The 17,716-nt window shown below is 44.2% G+C and overlaps 1 long non-coding RNA gene across 1 annotated transcript in view; it reads right to left on the reverse strand.

The window, feature by feature from the left end:
* Window positions 1–13,890: 13,890 nt before the first annotated feature.
* LOC129015288 (uncharacterized) overlaps window positions 13,891–17,716 on the reverse strand; it is a 35,170-nt gene continuing 31,344 nt past the window's right edge. The window contains exons 2-3 of the long non-coding RNA XR_008494531.1: window positions 15,065–15,202; window positions 13,891–14,629 (exon numbers count right to left, since the gene is read on the reverse strand). This is a non-coding gene — a long non-coding RNA (uncharacterized LOC129015288). The remainder of the gene's footprint in view (window positions 14,630–15,064; window positions 15,203–17,716) is intronic.

A 17,716-nucleotide genomic window follows, 5' to 3' on the forward strand; every position in this document is an offset into this window, starting at 1 on the left:
GGAAGCCACGGCTCACCCAGTAGGCAACGTGCAGCCGCAGAGTGGGCTCAGCTCTGTCTCCCTCTGCAGGCTCAGTCCCCAGGCCCTTCCAGAAGCATCATTGCCAGCACAGGCTGGGCGTCTGCCTCGTCACCTCAGAGAGTTAAGGACACACAGAGGCAAAGGAAGTGGCAGGCTTTATGGCTCCCCTAGGAGCGTGGTCCCCCTGTGTGTATGCAAACCGCTCTTGGCAAGCAAAAGTTTAATTAAAAGCCTCTCAGAATGCCTCTCCAGCTGGGATGGGCCTCGGTTGCCAGGAGGGGCCTTATCAAGTGGATTTGAAAACTTATAAACGATAGTCCTTGTTCCCAGGAAATGTCATCTGTCTGCCTCATTGGGCGCCTTGCTGAGGAGGGGGTGCTGTGCATGTTTTTGATGCGGTGTCTATTGTCTACCTGCAAGATGCAAATGATATTCAAATTTGGTTCCAGTGTACAGGCTGCGTGCGTATACCCTACAGCAGCCCTCAAGCAAGTAACTAATGGGAACATGTGTTCTTTCTATTTTTATAAGTCTGGGAGAACAAGGGGGTGGAGGGCTAAGCTTGTGGGGTTTCAAATCTCTCTTTGCAGGGGACACGCTGCTGTCTGGAGTGATAGTAATACTCAGTGGCAGCTCCATGGCAGCGGGCCCTGACCTGCCTAGATGCTCTGCTCCACGGAGGACCTTGAGCTGAATAAATGGTCCTGCCTGTCCCTTCTATCCTCCCAGCCAGGAGAGAAACCCATGGACACAGCAGGGTTCTTAGGACAGTGGCGAGGCCCCAGCCTCTCCCTCCTGTGGCTTGGCCAGGTGTTAGTCTCAGCAGGACCTCATTGGGAGCTAGTAGAGTGATTATCTCAATATGATCTAGTTGGTACTGCAATGATCTGTGTTTTTAATTAGATGATTCCTAACTGTCTCTGTCAGGTCAGCTGTGGAGAGGCAGGGGAGCTTGAAAGTGACTTCAATAAAACCCATCTATCCAGAGCCTTGTGTAGCCTCTTGCAGCCCAAGGTAGAAAAAAAAGAAAAAAAAAAAAACACAGAACGATTCTAAGATGCTCTTAGGATCACAGACAGTTTCTGCTGCTCCGTCCCTGATGCTGACATTGCTGTGGGTGCAGCAGTGGGTCTTTCTATGTCTTAATGGTTTCTACTTATACCTGGATCCAGTGAACAGGAATTACGTGGCAAAGAGGCATGAGGTGACGAACAACAGCTCTTGCATATGGGAAACATTCTCTTCATATGTGAATAACAGAATGCATGAATCTTGAAGTGCTGGGATTTGGAGGGATCAGAACAGATCGACTAGATCAGTGGATCGCATAGGATTCCCAAGAGTCTTTTCAGAGGGGAAAGAAGTGGGTTGGGCTCTGGACTCCTCACCCCTTTGTCAAAGAGTCTCACTCCAATTGATCTGCTTTATATTGTCTGTTTCAATATCCAGTCTATCAAATGGAGTTATATGCTAACTCCAGCCACCTAATAGGGGCTGCCTAGATTGATGTGTGGAAGACCCCAAGGCCAAGTCTTGGATGTATGAGAGAGAGAGCACTGTAATCAGTAGGTACAGGATAGGAGAATAATGGCCTAGAAACCATGCATTTGCTATCCCTAGTATCAAATTTCTTTTGAAAACAAGGCTCTGAGATTGAAAAAGTTTGAAGACCACAAGACTGTTTCTTGTGCTAAGACAGAAATCTTCGTCCATCCCTAGGGAGACGCATTTTGATTTTAAAGACGAATTTCACCTGTGCTCAGGGTAACCTCAGAACTCAGAACTCAGCAGTTCTGAAGAACCTCTTGGTGTAAGAGAGCAACACGCTACCTTCATAAACTCAAACCCAAACGTTCCCCTTGTCAAATGGAGGAGAATCTCAGGGATGAAACTAGAGTCCCAAGGTCTAGTTGCTTCTCCAGACACAGAGATTCGCCTCCAATGACACTATTGGGAGACCCCAGCTTGTCCCATGAAGGCCATCACCTGCCTCCTTACACTTGATTTGAGGATTCTTGGGGGCCAGGTACTTAATACATTTCCAGTATTGTAATCAAAGTGCATCCCTTTGACCAAATTGCTGGGATTTTTTCTCCCAAGGAAATAAATCATGGAATTGTATATAAAATACATTCATTACATCATTATTCTAAGTAATAAAAACTGGGACTAACTGCATGTCTGACAATCAGTAATTAAATTTATAAATAATGGAACATTTGTGGAATATATATGTACTTTTATAATCAGAAGACTTTTTTTTTTTTGAGACAGGGTCTCCGTCTGTCACCAAGGCTGGAATGTAGTGGTGTGATCTTGGCTCACTGCAACGTACACCTCCTGGGTTCAAGTGATTCTCACGCCTCAGCCTACTGAGTAGCTGAGATCACAGGTGCGTGCCACCATAGCCCAGCTAATTTTTGTATTTTTAGTAGAGATGGGGTTTCACCATATTGTTCAGGCTGGTCTTGAACTCCCGACCTCAGGTGATCTGCCCGCCTTAGCCTCCCAGAGTGCCAGGATTACAGGTGTGAGGCACCGTGCCTGGCTGACATAAAAACAAAAACAAAAAAACAAACAAAAAAACAAAAAACAAAACAAAACACATTACCATAAAAATTAGAGCGCTTTATTTTTAAGAGTATCCCTAGAAACAGACTACCTTAGCGTCTATAAAGGAAAAGCAAGGTGAATTTTCTGTTAATGCCGTTTAGGGTTAATAGACAAATTGCATAATTCAGGCTAAAAAATCTACTTTCTCTGTAATTAGATGTTTGTCCTTCTTTATCACAAAACTTGCTTCAAATTTCCATTTCTTTTTACTTCTGTGGAGACAGTGAACAGCCACACCTTATGTTCTAGAGCAGGCGCAGTTGTGACCCACTAGCTGACCCATTTTGTCCCCAGTATGTCCCAACAATGTGCTGGGCACTGGAAACACAAAGATAATTAGTGCAACATCCCTTCCTTTGAGGGACTTTTTGGGCTAAGTGGGTCACAGAAATGGAAACAATTAAGAAATAGTGCCTGTGTCACCTGGTTCAATGCACTGGCCACTTACTTCATGCCAGACATTGTCCTAAGTGTGTATGTGTCACCTCCTCTGTTCATGACCTGCAGCAAAGGCACTGTTGCCACATTTCAGTGATGGGGACATTAATGCCCCACAGGCTCAGCAGCACAACTGACAGGCAGAAGAGCCAGGGCTCCAACCCAACGCTTCTTGTCCTTACTCCTGTTATAACTCTTGAGGCAAAGTGATGTTGGAATAGAAGAGGAAACCCTCTCTTCTGCCTGCAGAGCAGAAGCGCCGTGTGCAAAGGGATTTTCTTTTGATCTGTTTTGTTTGCTGCTATATCCCCAGCACCTAGAACAGTGCCCAGAAAGAATGTAAGGTGGGTGTGGTGTAGCTGAGGTAGCTTTGCCAGCTTTAGCAGAGGAAATAAAGGACACCCATTTACATTTAAATTTTAGATAATGCATCATTTTTAGTCTAAGTATGTCTGATGCAGTATTTACGGCATACTTTAAATGGATTCATTGTTAATTGAAATTCAAATGGCACTGGGCATTCTAGTGTACCTGGCAACCCCAAGCCAAGGCAGTGGATGGCAGGTTGTACTGAGTTGAGTGGAGGAGGGCCAGCAGGGTGACTGTAATCCCAGTGCTTTGAGAGGCCAAAGAGGGAGGATCACTTGAGGCCAGGAGTTGGAGACCAGCCTGGGCAACACAGCAAGAACCTGTCTCTACAAAAAAAAAATTTTTTAATTAGCCAAGTTTGGTGGTGCATGTTGTATCCCAGCTACTTGGGAGGCTGAGGCGGGAGGATCACTTGAGCCCAGCAGGTCAAGGCTGCAGTGAGCAGAGATCACACTACTGCGCTCCAGCCTGGGCGACAGAGCAAGGCCCTGTCTTGAACCAACAGAAAAGAGTGGAAGAGAAGGCTCTCATCAATTACACAAGTCAGGGAAGGCAGAACCCCAAGCCATCTGTAGGGGAATGAGGATGGTTTTCCCAGGGAGCTGTAAGCAGCCTCGTAGGGACAACCAGACTAGAGAGCAGTGTTCCCACCAGGGGCCTATGGGTCGACATGTTTTGTTCCATCTTCAAATTTTAATTAGTTCTCAACGTTTAAAATCTGGCAATTTTACATTTTTAAAAATTGGCTTTAAAAAATCTGAAGGTCTTGGCTGGGTGCGGTGGCTCATGCCTGTAATCCCAGCACTTTGGGAGGCCAGGACAGCTGAATCACTTGAGGCCAGGAGTTCGAGACCAGTCTGGCCAACATGGTGAAACCCCATCTCTACTAAAAATCCAAAAATTAGCCAGGCATGGTGGTGGCCACCTTTAATCCCAGCTACTCAGGAGGCTAAGGCAGGAGAATTGCCTGAACCCTGGAGGCGGAGGTTGCAGTGAGTCGAGATTGTACCACTACACTCCAGCCTGGGCAACAAAGTGAGACTCCATCTCATAAAATATATATATATATATATCTGAAGGTCTTTATTTCCAAATGACATTTGATAGGAGGTGAGTAGCAGCTGTCCCCTTTGGCATGGGGGAAGGCTGGACTCTATCGGCTTCACTCTCCTATAGCTTACTTTACCTACTTTGCTCTCTTGAACCATAGAACTTCTGTGCTGCTATCCCCAGAGTAGGGTGATTGGGAGAGTTGCTAGATATGGCCTATAAAAATTGACAAAAGATGAAAAAGGAAGGAAGGCCCTGCCCCGGGTGTAAAGAGCCTGTAAACCATGCTAAGGGTTTTCCTCTAGACATGGAGGGGTCCACAGGGTGTTGTGTAAACCAGGCCAGTGGCATACCCAGGTGTCCTTTAGAATATGACTCTGATGGCCTCGTGAAGGAAGAATGGGAGCAGGCAGTGGCTGGAGTCTGTTGGAGGCCCGTGCAGTATTCATTGGATATTTAACATGGTGAGGCTGACGGGGAGAACGCAATAGAGAAGACAGTTCCAATAATTACTGTCTTCAGATCCTTATAGAAGGGCCTCAGACCCTCTGGAATCCAGAGGATTGGATTCAACTCCTGAGCAGGTTGTAAATGTGTGAGCTTCAATGGAGAGCGTGGCAGGTTTAAGGGATAATGACATGTAGTGATCCATATTTATTCTATCTCTCTGTCTGTCTATTAATTTATTGATGGTGGGGAGGGAGGAGGAAGGCAACAGATGGAGTTAGAAATGGACATGACCCTGCATTTGCTCTGCTAACTCCCCTTGGTTTAAGGAAACGTGGCTATTCCTTGGCCCTGCATGCCTGGCTGACCCAGGCTGTCCTTGCTGGTGGCTGGTGGCTGGGGGCAAATGCATTCGTAATGGAAGAGGTGAACTCACTGTTGGGGGTTCGAGGGAGCACGGGGAGGTGTTTTCTTCTGCGGTAATAAGATTGTCAGGGCCCCTTCCTGGCTCGTGCATTGCAGGGACCGATGCAGGCTGCCAGAATGGGCAGCTCACTCTTCTTAATTAGTCCTAATGCAGTCGAGGCTGTTTTCTTAGCCTGACCAAAGGGAATAGTAATTAATATGGTGGGAGAGACAGACGGAGAGTTCAAGGCCGGCATGTGTGCCCCCGACCCTGGGGTCACTGAGGAAGGGGAACCTAGAAGACAATAGCCTGGCTCCCGCAGGCCTGGACAAAAGCTGGCTCTGGTTCTCAAACCTCAGCTCACTGTGGTCTTCCCATTAATGAGAAATTCTGTCCTTTCACTCCTGGAAAAGGGACCCGGCTTAGTAGACCTCCCAAATCATATGTGTGTGTCTACGTGTGTGCATGCATGTGTGTGTGTTTCAAGGTGTAATTTGTCTCCCACTTAAATAAATTCACGAGGCCTGGGGGAGTACCTGTTTCTTTTTTTTTCTTTTCTTTTTGAGACAGAGTCTCGCTCTGTCGCCCAAGCAGGAGCGTAGTGGCACAATCTTGGCTCACTGCAACCTCCGCCTCCCAGGTTCCAGCGATTCTCCTGCCTCAGCCTCCCGAGTAGCTGGGACTCCCAGCGTGCACCACCACGCCCAGCTAATTTTTGTATTTTTTTTAGTAGAGACAGGGTTTCACCATATTGGCCAGGCTGGTGTTGAACTCCTGACCTTGTGATCTGCCCACCGTGGCCTCCCAAAGTGCTAGGATTACAGGCATGAGCCACTTTGCCCGGCCAAGTACCTATCTTAATGCTAGTCAGTGGCTACTGTTGCTGCTGGTAGGGCTGGATTTGTACCACCAACATGCAGGGCACAGGACTCATTTCACCTAGGTCTTGCACAGCATCCTGGAGCTCGGAGCTTGGAAATGAGCATGGCCTTTTGCAAGCTGGGAAGAGGCTATCTGGGTGGGAGCAGGTAGCTGGTGCCCAGATACTGCTGCCGTTAGCAAGCTGGGTGGCAGGCAGGCCGCCGATACACACACAGTGAGGACAAAAGCCAGAGGCAGTGACAGCTCCACCTCCCAGCAAATCCCCACAGAGAGAGGGAATGAGGGCCCCAGAATGATGGTGAATGGGATGCAAACAACTGTCTCACTCATTACGGATGACCTTACCACTCACGAATGACAGGTAGACACAGAGCCACAAATAAGTGACAATACATTGCATTTGCAGTGCCTCTTCCTTGTTGGAGATGCTGATCTTTCCAGCAACAAAATTTAGTTCTTTTTAGGTTTTGCCCTCTACTTTCCTTTGGCTTGTTCTTCTTCTCCTCTTTTCTTGCTTTAATTAAATATTGCTGCCTAACTCTTTCAGGTCAGCAGCAATGTCACCAGCATCAGCCATGAATCATGGCTGAGCTGACATTTTAAAAATGGCATCGTCAGGGTAGCAAGTGCAGGCCAGACACCCAGGCACAATGACTGGACCCCGTAAATTACACTAAAAGTCTAATCAGAATAATCAACACGTTGACATCTTTATGCATGTGGGCAGAACTCGGGGAAGGAAAAGGCGCTGACTTGGATTGCTCTGAGATTTTGCTTATAGCAGATTCTGGCACTTTCTGAGGATGCATAAAGAATCTTCAAGGTATATCTTTTGAGTATGCAGTGACTGCTTTCCCCACATTTACATGTTGTGATTAAAAACAGATATAATGAGTATCTCTCAATAGCATGTTGGTTTATATGCAGCTCATGCAGCCGTCATATTTTTTTTCCTTCAAACCTCCCACATACACATATTTCTTCATCAGTGCACGTACGCATGAATGGCTCTCTCTCACACACACACACATGCACACACACACCCTATGATTATAATTTGGAGACATTCTTGGGTACTCTGCCTACAGAACTGCATTCAAACTCTGTCATTATGAGAATGGTTTTCATAATTCTGACCAGTTCTGTACTGATCCCCATTAATGTGATTTCCCGAGGCCAAACAGGATAGCCACCCTCCAGCCCAGGCCATTTACCACCTTTCTTGCTCCATTTTAGTTTTTGACCTTTACTTTTTTCTCTCTCAAACCTCCCCCTACCCCTGTCACCTCCTTTTTGTCTCTCTAGTTTGCAAACAAACAAACAAAACCTACTAAAGCTTTGTCCTCCCTGACTCCAAGGGGTGCTCTTGGCCATATATAATGCAGAAAGAGCACCTCCTAGTGATTAATTGGCCCCACCAGGTCACAGGCACAGAGAGCCCATTTGTCACCAGTGAGCTCTGGCCATCACAACCAGGCTGTCCAGGGCTCATGGGCGGCCCAGTGCACACCAGCTGGGACTCACCAGTTAGTACCCACTGAGGTGTGGCCAGCCAGGGCCCAAGGGTGAGTGCTATGGGTTGGCTGGAAGGAAGAAGGGGGACACAAAAGGAAGAAAAAGTGAAAAAAAGAGGATCACAGTTGACAGATGAGAAGCAGAAGCATTTTTTTTTTAATGGTAAGGAAGTAGGCTTTGTTTTTCTTTCACGGGTTTCTCATTTATTGAGCACTTATTGTGTTCCAAGAGTGAACAAGATATGGTCCCTTAATCTGGTAGTGGTTTGATGGATTTGACCCATCTGATTTTCTCAGTGATCTCAAGAGAAGGATATAGCTGATATCTGTATGCTAATTTTTCAGACGGATAAACAGTGCCAGGATCTCTGTGATTTGCCCACAGCCAGATGATTATACCTCCTCCCCTAGAGCTTCTTTTGTTCCATCACACACAAGAGGGGTCCATCAGCTTGACCCATCTGCCATACCCTTGAATCCTCCTGCAATGCCCTGACTACAGAACAGCCATCGAACCCATTAACTCCTGGATATAAACACCTAGGCTCTGGTTTCACTTTTAGCTTTTTCTACATACCAGCCATAAGGCCTTGGACAAGTCGCTTTAGCACTTGGATCCTTAGTATTTTCATCTATAAAACAGGTTTCATGCCCTTAGAATTGTGACGATTATATGAGATTATAAAACTTGGGGTATTATGCTTGGCATAGATTAAGCAATTCGTAAATTGCTAGGTGTGTAAGGTACCTATGTATGTATTTCTATAATCATTCTGTAAGGGCCAGGCTGTCTGGGTACCTGCAAGTGGCCCCAGCATCAGCACGCACCCCAAGACTGGGGAGAGAGATAACCAAAGAGATAGATGTCTGCAAAGTACTTCCCAGGAATATACTTCCGCAGCTTCTCCCTCTCCACCCTCCTGCTACAGTGGTTCCTACAGCCAAGCATTTGCTCAAGAAGTACTTGCTGATCATTCCACCGGAAAGCACCGTATTAGGTGCTATGCGCTGGTCAGGGCAGGGAGGGCAGGAGGTGGGAAAAGGGCAGTGACAGAAACACAGCAGAAGAGAGGGCGGGGACAGGCAAGACGCACTCCCGCTGGTGGTCTTTGGCCCAGTTATGAGACCCCCTCATGGACATGTCCCGCTTTAGAAAGCTCCAGATAAGAAAGTCCAGCCCAGTGAACAATTTCAGGAAAGGGAGATTTCTATAGAATAATGAACTCTTTTGCTTTAAACAAACAAACAAGACGGTGAAAGATGGTGATTACTTTTAAGTCAGTAGTTCATACTAGTTCTGTTTTTTTCTTTTCTTTCTCTTTTTTTTTTTTTTTTTTGAGACAGGGTATCACTCTGTCTCCCAGACTCAAGTGCAATGGCATAGTCATGGCTCACTGCAGCCTCAACCTCCTGGGCTCAAGCGCTCCTCCCATCTCAGCCTCCCAAGTAGCTGAAACTATAAGCATGCAACACCATGCCTCACCATGCCTCACCGAGTTTTCATTTTTTGTAGAGACAGGGTCTCGCTGTGTTGCCCAGGCCAGTCTCGAACTCCTGAATTCAAGTGAACCTCCCACCTGGGCCTCCCAAAGTGCTGTGAACAAAACTATCAGTAGCCCAAATTGTTGAGCTGCTCTGCTTGTGAGTACATATGCAGGAGGTACAAGGAGAGCCATGTTCAAGATACCAGAAGCCCCTGGAAGAGCAAAAGCTAGAAATGGCCTCTGTGTATCAGACACTTTCTCCTTATGAGGCACTGAGTTGGGTACCTTGCATGACAGATTTCACTCAAGTTACACAGTGATGCCACAAAGTGTCATTACCTCTGTTTTACAAATGGGACAACTGAGTCAGGAAGCATGACTGGTGAGTGACTACTAGTAAGTGGTCTGAAGCCTTTCTATCGGTCAGTATGCTTTTGGAGTGAAAGTAGTAAAAATCTGTTTCAAATTGGCTTAAATAATATGAAACAGTTTTGTCTCACCAAACAACAAATGTAGTGGTAGGGTGGGCTCTCAGATGGGTGGATTCAGTGGCTCATTGGTGTCATCAAGAAATTTTTCCGTTTCTTCTGGATAATGCTCTCCTTGATGCGTTAGCTGGCCCTTCTTTCAGGTCCCCTTTGAATGGTAATATTGGCATAGAAATTAACATCTCACAGAGACCCAATATTGTCCAGAGATACAAAGGAAGTATCAATTTCTAGATCTCTCTCACTTTTTTTTTTTTTTTGAGATGGAGTCTCATTCTGTCTCCCAAGCTGGAGTGCAGTGGTGTGATCTCAGCTCACTGCAACATCTACCTCCTAGATTCAAGCTATTCTCCTGCCTCAGCCCCCGAGTAGCTGGAATTACAAGTGTGCACCACTGTGCCTGGCTGATTTTTGTATTCTTAGTAGAGGCAGGATTGTGCCATGTTGGCCAAGCTGGTCTCGAACTCCTGACCTCAGGTGATCTACCTGCCTTGGCCTCCCAAAGTGCTGGGATTACAAGCATGAGCCACTGTGCCCAGCCCGTTTCTAAACCTCTTAACAGCAAACTTTTCCCCAGAATCCTTCAGCAGGCTTTCCTTCCACTGGGACACATGACCAGACATAAACACATCACTGACAGATGCATGAGATCACAGTCTGCCCAGTCTCACCAGCACCCAGTGTGGTGGAATGTGGAGGATAAGACTAGGGCAAGTCGAAAAAGGATGAAGGGGAACTGGGAGCTGAGGCAACAGTTACCATTGTCAGCCACAGCCAAGACTCCAACATTCTCTGATAGCAAAAGAGGAAATGTTAGTTGTCTAGCTATAAAACTATGTCTGTCCAGCATGGTACTGGTACCAAAACAGAGATATAGATCAACGGAACAGAACAGAGCCGTCAGAAATAATGCCACATATCTACAACTATCTGATCTTTGACAAACCTGACAAAAACAAGAAATGGGGAAAGGATTCCCTATTTAATAAATGGTGCTGGAAAAACTGGCTAGCCATATGTAGAAAGCTGAAACTGGATCCCTTCCTTACACCTTATACAAAAATCAATTCAAGATGGATTAAAGACTTAAATGTTAGACCTAAAACCATAAAAACCCTAGAAGAAAACCTAGGCATTACCATTCAGGACATAGGCATGGGCAAGGACTTCATGTCTAAAACACCAAAAGCAATGGCAACAAAAGCCAAAATTGACAAATGGGATCTAATTAAACTAAAGAGCTTCTGCACAGCAAAGGAAACTACCATCAGAGTGAACAGGCAACCTACAAAATGGGAGAAAATTTTTGCAACCTACTCATCTGACAAAGGGCTAATATCCAGAATCTACAATGAACTCCAACAAATTTACAAGAAAAAAACAAACAACCCCATCAAAAAGTGGGCAAAGGACATGAACAGACACTTCTCAAAAGAAGACATTTATGCAGCCAAAAAACACATGAAAAAATGCTCACCATCACTGGCCATCAGAGAAATGCAAATCAAAACCACAATGAGATACCATCTCACACCAGTTAGAATGGCAATCATTAAAAAGTCAGGAAACAACAGGTGCTGGAGAGGATGTGGAGAAATAGGAACACTTTTACACTGTTGGTGGGACTGTAAACTAGTTCAACCCTTGTGGAAGTCAGTGTGGCGATTCCTCAGGGATCTAGAACTAGAAATTCCATTTGACCCAGCCATCCCATTACTGGGTATATACCCAAAGGACTATAAATCATGCTGCTATAAAGACACATGCACACGTATGTTTATTGTGGCATTATTCACAATAGCAAAGACTTGGAACCAACCCAAATGTCCAACAATGATAGACTGGATTAAGAAAATGTGGCACATATACACCATGGAATACTATGCAGCCATATAAAATGATGAGTTCATGTCCTTTGTAGGGACATGGATGAAATTGGAAATCATCATTCTCAGTAAACTATCACAAGAACAAAAAACCAAACACCGCATATTCTCACTCATAGGTGGGAATTGAACAATGAGAACGCATGGTCACAGGAAGGGGAACATCACACTCTGGGGACTGTTGTGGGGTGGGGGGAGGGGAGAGGGATAGCATTAGGAGATATACCTAATGCTAGATGACGAGTTGGTGGGTGCAGCGCACCAGCATGGCACATGTATACGTATGTAAGTTACCTGCGCGTTGCGCACATGTACCATAGAGCCTAAAGTATAATAATAATAATAATAATAATAATAATAATAAAAAGAAAAAAAAAAAAAACTATGTCTGTCCAATACTCAGCAAAATTGAAGGAATTCTGATTTTTTTTTTCCTAACAGCTCTTGAATAACAAAAGGTGGTGTTATGGGATGAATTTTGTCCCTCCCCAGCCCCTGCAAAAAATAATATGTTGAAGTCCTAACCCTCAGTATCTCAGAATGGGACTGGATTTGGGGATGGAGTCTTTGAAGAGGTAATTAAGTTAGAATGGTAAGCCCTGATCCAATTTGACTGGGATTCTTATAAGAAAGAAGGGGAGATTAGGACTCAGAGGGAAGACCATTTGAAGACACAATGAGAAGACAGCCAAGGAGAGAGGCCCCAGGAAAAACCAACCCTGCCAACATCTTGACCTCAGATGTCTACCCTCCCAGAACCTGTAGCCTTCTTTCTCACAAAGAAGATGAATTTCTACAGCCTGAGCTACTTTGTTATGGAAACCTAAGCAAACTAACCCAGGAGGGTTGTCTGTTTCACAGTTTCCTTCAAATCCATAGTATTCACTGGAGATTGGGAATGACAGAGATGGTAGAGGGAGTTGGGAGGATGACTGCAATTATCAAGAGGAAAGAATAGAGCAAAGAAGGCAGAGGAAGGAGGGCACATGAGTATTGGAGAGGAAATGTGAATGCCTTTGGAAATTTGACCCATTGGGCAGTAAATCTAGACATAAGTCTGGGTGCCAGGAAGTCATGAGGCCACTGACCTCTGGGAAGTTGGAAGGGAAAGTTGCTTTGGGCAGAAAAATGACTTTGATTTGGGGAAAAGTCTCTTTACTGTTTGTTAACTATGAAATCAATAATTTATGCATTTTCTGTGTGCCAGTCACTGTGCTTGGGCTGTGAAATGGATAGACAGGGCGGCCCGTGACTTCAGGGAATTGGTATTTACTAAAAGAGAATAAGTTTAGCATGAGTGGTGGGAGGAAGATTAGTTTCAGACATTTGATTGCCAACCTCCAAAGCTCTGTTGTTGGGAAGTTTAGGATATGCTGGAGCCATTGATTTGTAAAGACAGATGACCCCATCCAAGGGTTGAGCAGAGGAAAGTATCTGCAGAGGTGGCCTCCCAAATAGAAAAAAAAAAAAAGATCTTCTGAAAACATCCTGTTTTATTTCCACGAATTATCTTCTTGGGCTTCTTAAATGGGAGAAGAAAAGAAAAAGATGCTTGGATTTAGAGTAGAAATAGGTAGAAAGCAAGAACATCTAGAAGATAACCTGTGCTGCCTGTTTGCCCCTGAAGCATGGTAGAGGAAATGTACCTTTTGGGTGAGGAAGCTCCAACCAGGTGCCAAGTCTTATTGTATGTTGTGATTTGTCCTGGAATCTTGTAGGCCTTACCGGGAAATGTCAGGAGGTTGCTCAGTTGGAGGAATCTAGGTGGGTTTCATGTAGGCTTTTCTGAATTCTATGAAATCTAGGGCTTTATTCCCTCATTATAAGTCAAGGCAGGGCTTTGCCTCAAGTTTTGCCCTGGGCGTGTGTGCTCCTGAAGAGAAAACCAAATCCTGACCTACAAACCCGTCCCCCATCCAGACAGAAGCCCTGGAGAGATGAAACTTGGGTGGCCCATCCATCAGCAAACCTAGGTTTTGCCACAAGTGTAGATTCTGTATCAGTCAAATGATACAGGAGGTTTATGGAGATCCACAAAGATGACAGTTTATTTAGGTTCTCCTGCTTAGAATTTCTTGTCTTTTTTCTGTTGATTTTTACTGGCATAAAATGTACATTTTGTACATTTATCACTATGGTATGGATGTTTAGATGATGACTGTAAATGAAATATGGATGTATCCTAAAGATATTTATGTAATTTAGCAAAATTATTTTGCAAATTCATTCAAAAGAATCTGCTCAGTTCACGTCTTGCTAGCATCACAAAACATTTCACAAATCATACCTTAATGTGGGAACAAGTACACATTACTTAAACATACCAAATATGTGAATGTACAAATAGTGTTTAAAATATTTTGTACAATAAATTGTGATCACTCTGTTAAAATACCAATTTCTAGAGAAAATTGATTTAAGAAAAATATCTAATCACAGTACCCCGTGAAAGCTGTGTTTTTTTAGTATCATTTAATTTTCAAGCCAAGAGATTTGGACGGTTATCTCATTTTGTTTTCCTTTTATTTTTTTTCCATTCATTTGCTGAACAATCATCTTCTGAAACATCCCACTTCTGCTGTGGTATCACCTGGCATGTTACCAAAAAGATGTAAATGATTTAATTGAATTAGTTTAATTAGGTAAATTAACAGTTAAGCATATCACACACAAGCTTGTTCTGTTTATACTACGTTATGGAGATAATTTAGTGCAGAAGGAGAATGGGCATGACCAAAATTCCAATGAAATGAGCCAGATTAGCTGGCAGAGGGGAAAAAAATACAAAGATAACAGTTGCTGGAATTAAATCTGAGTAAATAATTTATGTGCTGGATTCATTATGTAATTTGAGTCATAGACAACCAGTTGATAGTCTATGAATGCGCAAAAACATTGCTACTGAGTGGAAGCGTGAAGACGACTGAAGTGTTTCTGACCTTTCCCGAAACATATTCCCATGAAAATTCCAGCAGTCCTTGGTAATTTAGATGAACTGAGGCAACGCCAGCCAGCTTGGTTAATCAACAATCTGAAATAAAACAAAAAAAAAATGAACTGTAGTTTGACTGCCTTCAAGTATATGCCATGCCATTACATCAAACAAAGCAGGGTTATTCAATCTTGGCAATACGGGCTTTGTTTGGGAGGATTGGCATTGGAGGGAGTTTCTAGGGCATTCATTGTAGGATGCTTAGCAGCATCCCTGGCATCTACCCGATAATGCCAGTGACACCGCCTTCCCTGCAGTGTTGATAACCCAAATGTCTCAAGACATTGCCAGATGTCCCCTGGGCGGGGGTGTCAAAATAACCCCGGCTTTATTTCAGAACCACTGAAATAAAACCATTAAATACTATCTAATATGAATCTTTAGGAATTCTGCTTTAGTAAGTTATTCACAATGAGTTGTAACATTCATAGCGCTTACATAGAATCTGATATAAAATTTAAAAATATTTATTACCTCAAGTATTTGAAACATTTCCTGGCTGGGCACAGTGGCTCATGCCTGTAATGTCAGCACTTTAGGAGGTTGAGGCAGGCTGATGGCTTGAGCCCAGGAGTTTGAAACAAGCCTGGACAACATAGTGAAACCCTGTCCCTACAAAAAGTACAAAAAATTAGCCAGGAGTAGTGGTGCATGCCTTTAGTCCCAGGTACTTGGGAGACTGAGGTGGGAGGATTACTTGAGCTCAGGAGGTCGAGACTTCAGTGAGCTGTGATCATGCCTCTGGACTCCAGCCTGGGTGACAGCGAGACCCTGTCTCCAGAAAAAAAAATATATATATATATATATACATATATATATATGTATGTATATATATACATATATGTGTGTGTATATATATATATATATATATATATATCTGTTAATTCTCATTCATTCACTCAGCAAGAAGCAGGTATTAACCACTAAGCACATAGTATCATTAGATTGAAAAAGTATCAACACCCTCATGGACAAGGAGTTCCAGGCAGACTTGTGAATGAAGAAATCACATAGCCAAAGCTGGGCATGGAGGGGCGCACCTATGATCCCAGCTATTTAGGAGGCTGAGGCAGGTGGGAGGATGGCTTGAGCTCAGCAGTTCAAGTCCAGCCTGGGCAACATAGCGAGACCTCATCTCAAAAAAAAAAAAAAAATCACATGGCATATAGTAAATGCTAGCAAAGGTGGGAAGACTGAGGGAACCACATTTTTAAGAGAGCCCCAACCTTAGGTAAATAGCTTTTAGTTCTGTGTGGCAGCAGGGGCGACTACCAAGGCATCAAAGGCTGAGCTGAGACATTCACTGATCTAGTGGCAATGAGAGAAATTGGGAGGTTTTAAGCAAAGGAATGTTACATACAGTCAGTGTTGACTTCTGGAAATAGCGCAGGTTTTAAAGTCACACTCACATGAGTCAAATACTGATGTTGTCACTTGCCAAGTAAGGCAAATTGCAGATTTCTAAGCCTCATGTCCATATCAATAAATAATAGCTACCTCATTGCAAATGGTGAGTGAAACAGTGTCTGTGGAGCACTTAGCACACTATCTGCCCCATAAAAGTCACTCAATAATTATCAGTGCTTCTTTCCTTCATTAGCTGGTCTGTCCCACTCAACATCTTGCTCGTACAGAACACAGTGGAAAGGCTACATTTACAAGGTTTGCACTCCCCAACATCTGGGTTGTGTTGTCAAACGTCGCTGAAGTTGTCCAAAACCTTGCCACTGGATTTTGTTTACTCTAGAGCTATGTGTTTAAATCCCTTAAATTGGTAACGTCAGTTTGACGTCTATGTTAATCTTCCATGAGATTTCAGGATCTGGAATTGGGAGGTGGCTTTCTCTACCACATCCCCAGGTTTGGAGCCAAATGTGGTCATTATTACCACAGAAATCAGGGAGGACGTGGAAAAGTACCCATTGGAAGAAGTGATTTTTTAAATATATATATACAAAGGAATGTAAATGTTTTGCCAAGCAAGTTTCTGGCAACAGTGCCTCCAATGCCGGTATTTTCATTCTGTAAGGAAACAGCCACAACCAAACAGAGGGGATGGGAGACCTGTTTTACATTTGGAAATACCAACAAAGCCACATTCCCACCCCTTCTGCAAATGTATCACTAACGTACACAACGCTTTGTATATATAATGGAAGGCAGGGCTAAGCTGTTTTCTGTGGGATTCTGACATGTCTCTTTCTTTTTCTCACACATACTCTGCAGTGATACATCTATAAATGAAGGGGACATTTCCAAGAACACATTTCATTGTCAGAAACATATACACACCATGTAGAACAAACACAGCCTGAACAAAGATGTCCTCTTCCCCCCACCACTCCTTCCTTGGGTACCCACTTCTCATCCTTTCCCGTGACGGGGGACTCCCTATTCCAGGTGATTGGGCCTGGTAGCTTCTGGGAGTTGAGCCTGTAGGGTGGCTGCCCCAAAGTCACTCAACGGCAGTCCTGGTACCACCGTCTACCAGCTGCAACTGATGAGGAAATAGGACTCTTCCTTAATCCCTTCCACGCCCTGGGGCTTATTCTAAGAAGTTTATCTAACTTGTGAATGTTATGGCTATAATAACGTACAAGTTCTGATTAACCCAAAAGGGAAATGGCGAATTCCCAGTGGCCTCTGTTCATCTTTTAGGATTTAGAAGGTTCTAGAAGGAATGGTCAGCTGCTGTGCTTTATAGCTCCATCCCATGACTTACTGTCTTTCCTTGCATCCCACAGCCTTTTCTTTTTCCGTTTTTGTTGTTGTTGTTGTTGTTTTTTGAGATGGAGTCTCGCTCTGTTGCCCACGCTGGAGTGCGTAGCGCGATCTCAGCTCACTGCAAGCTCCGCCTCCTGGGTTCACGCCATTCTCCTGCCTCAGCCTCCCGAGGAGCTGGGACTACAGGCGCCTGCCACCATGCCCGGCTAATTTTTTAATTTTTTTTTATTTTTTGTAGAGACGGGGTTTCACCGTGTTAGCCAGGATAGTCTCGATCTCCCAACCTCGTGATCCACCTGCTTCAGCCTCCCAAAGTACTGGGATTACAGGTGTGAGCCACCGCACCCAGCCTCTTTTTCAAAAATCATTTTAAAAAAAATCATTTTGAAATTATTTTAGACA

The sequence above is a fragment of the Pongo pygmaeus genome, chromosome 18, assembly GCF_028885625.2.
Source record: "Pongo pygmaeus isolate AG05252 chromosome 18, NHGRI_mPonPyg2-v2.0_pri, whole genome shotgun sequence".
In the NCBI taxonomy this organism is placed as follows: domain Eukaryota; kingdom Metazoa; phylum Chordata; class Mammalia; order Primates; family Hominidae; genus Pongo; species Pongo pygmaeus.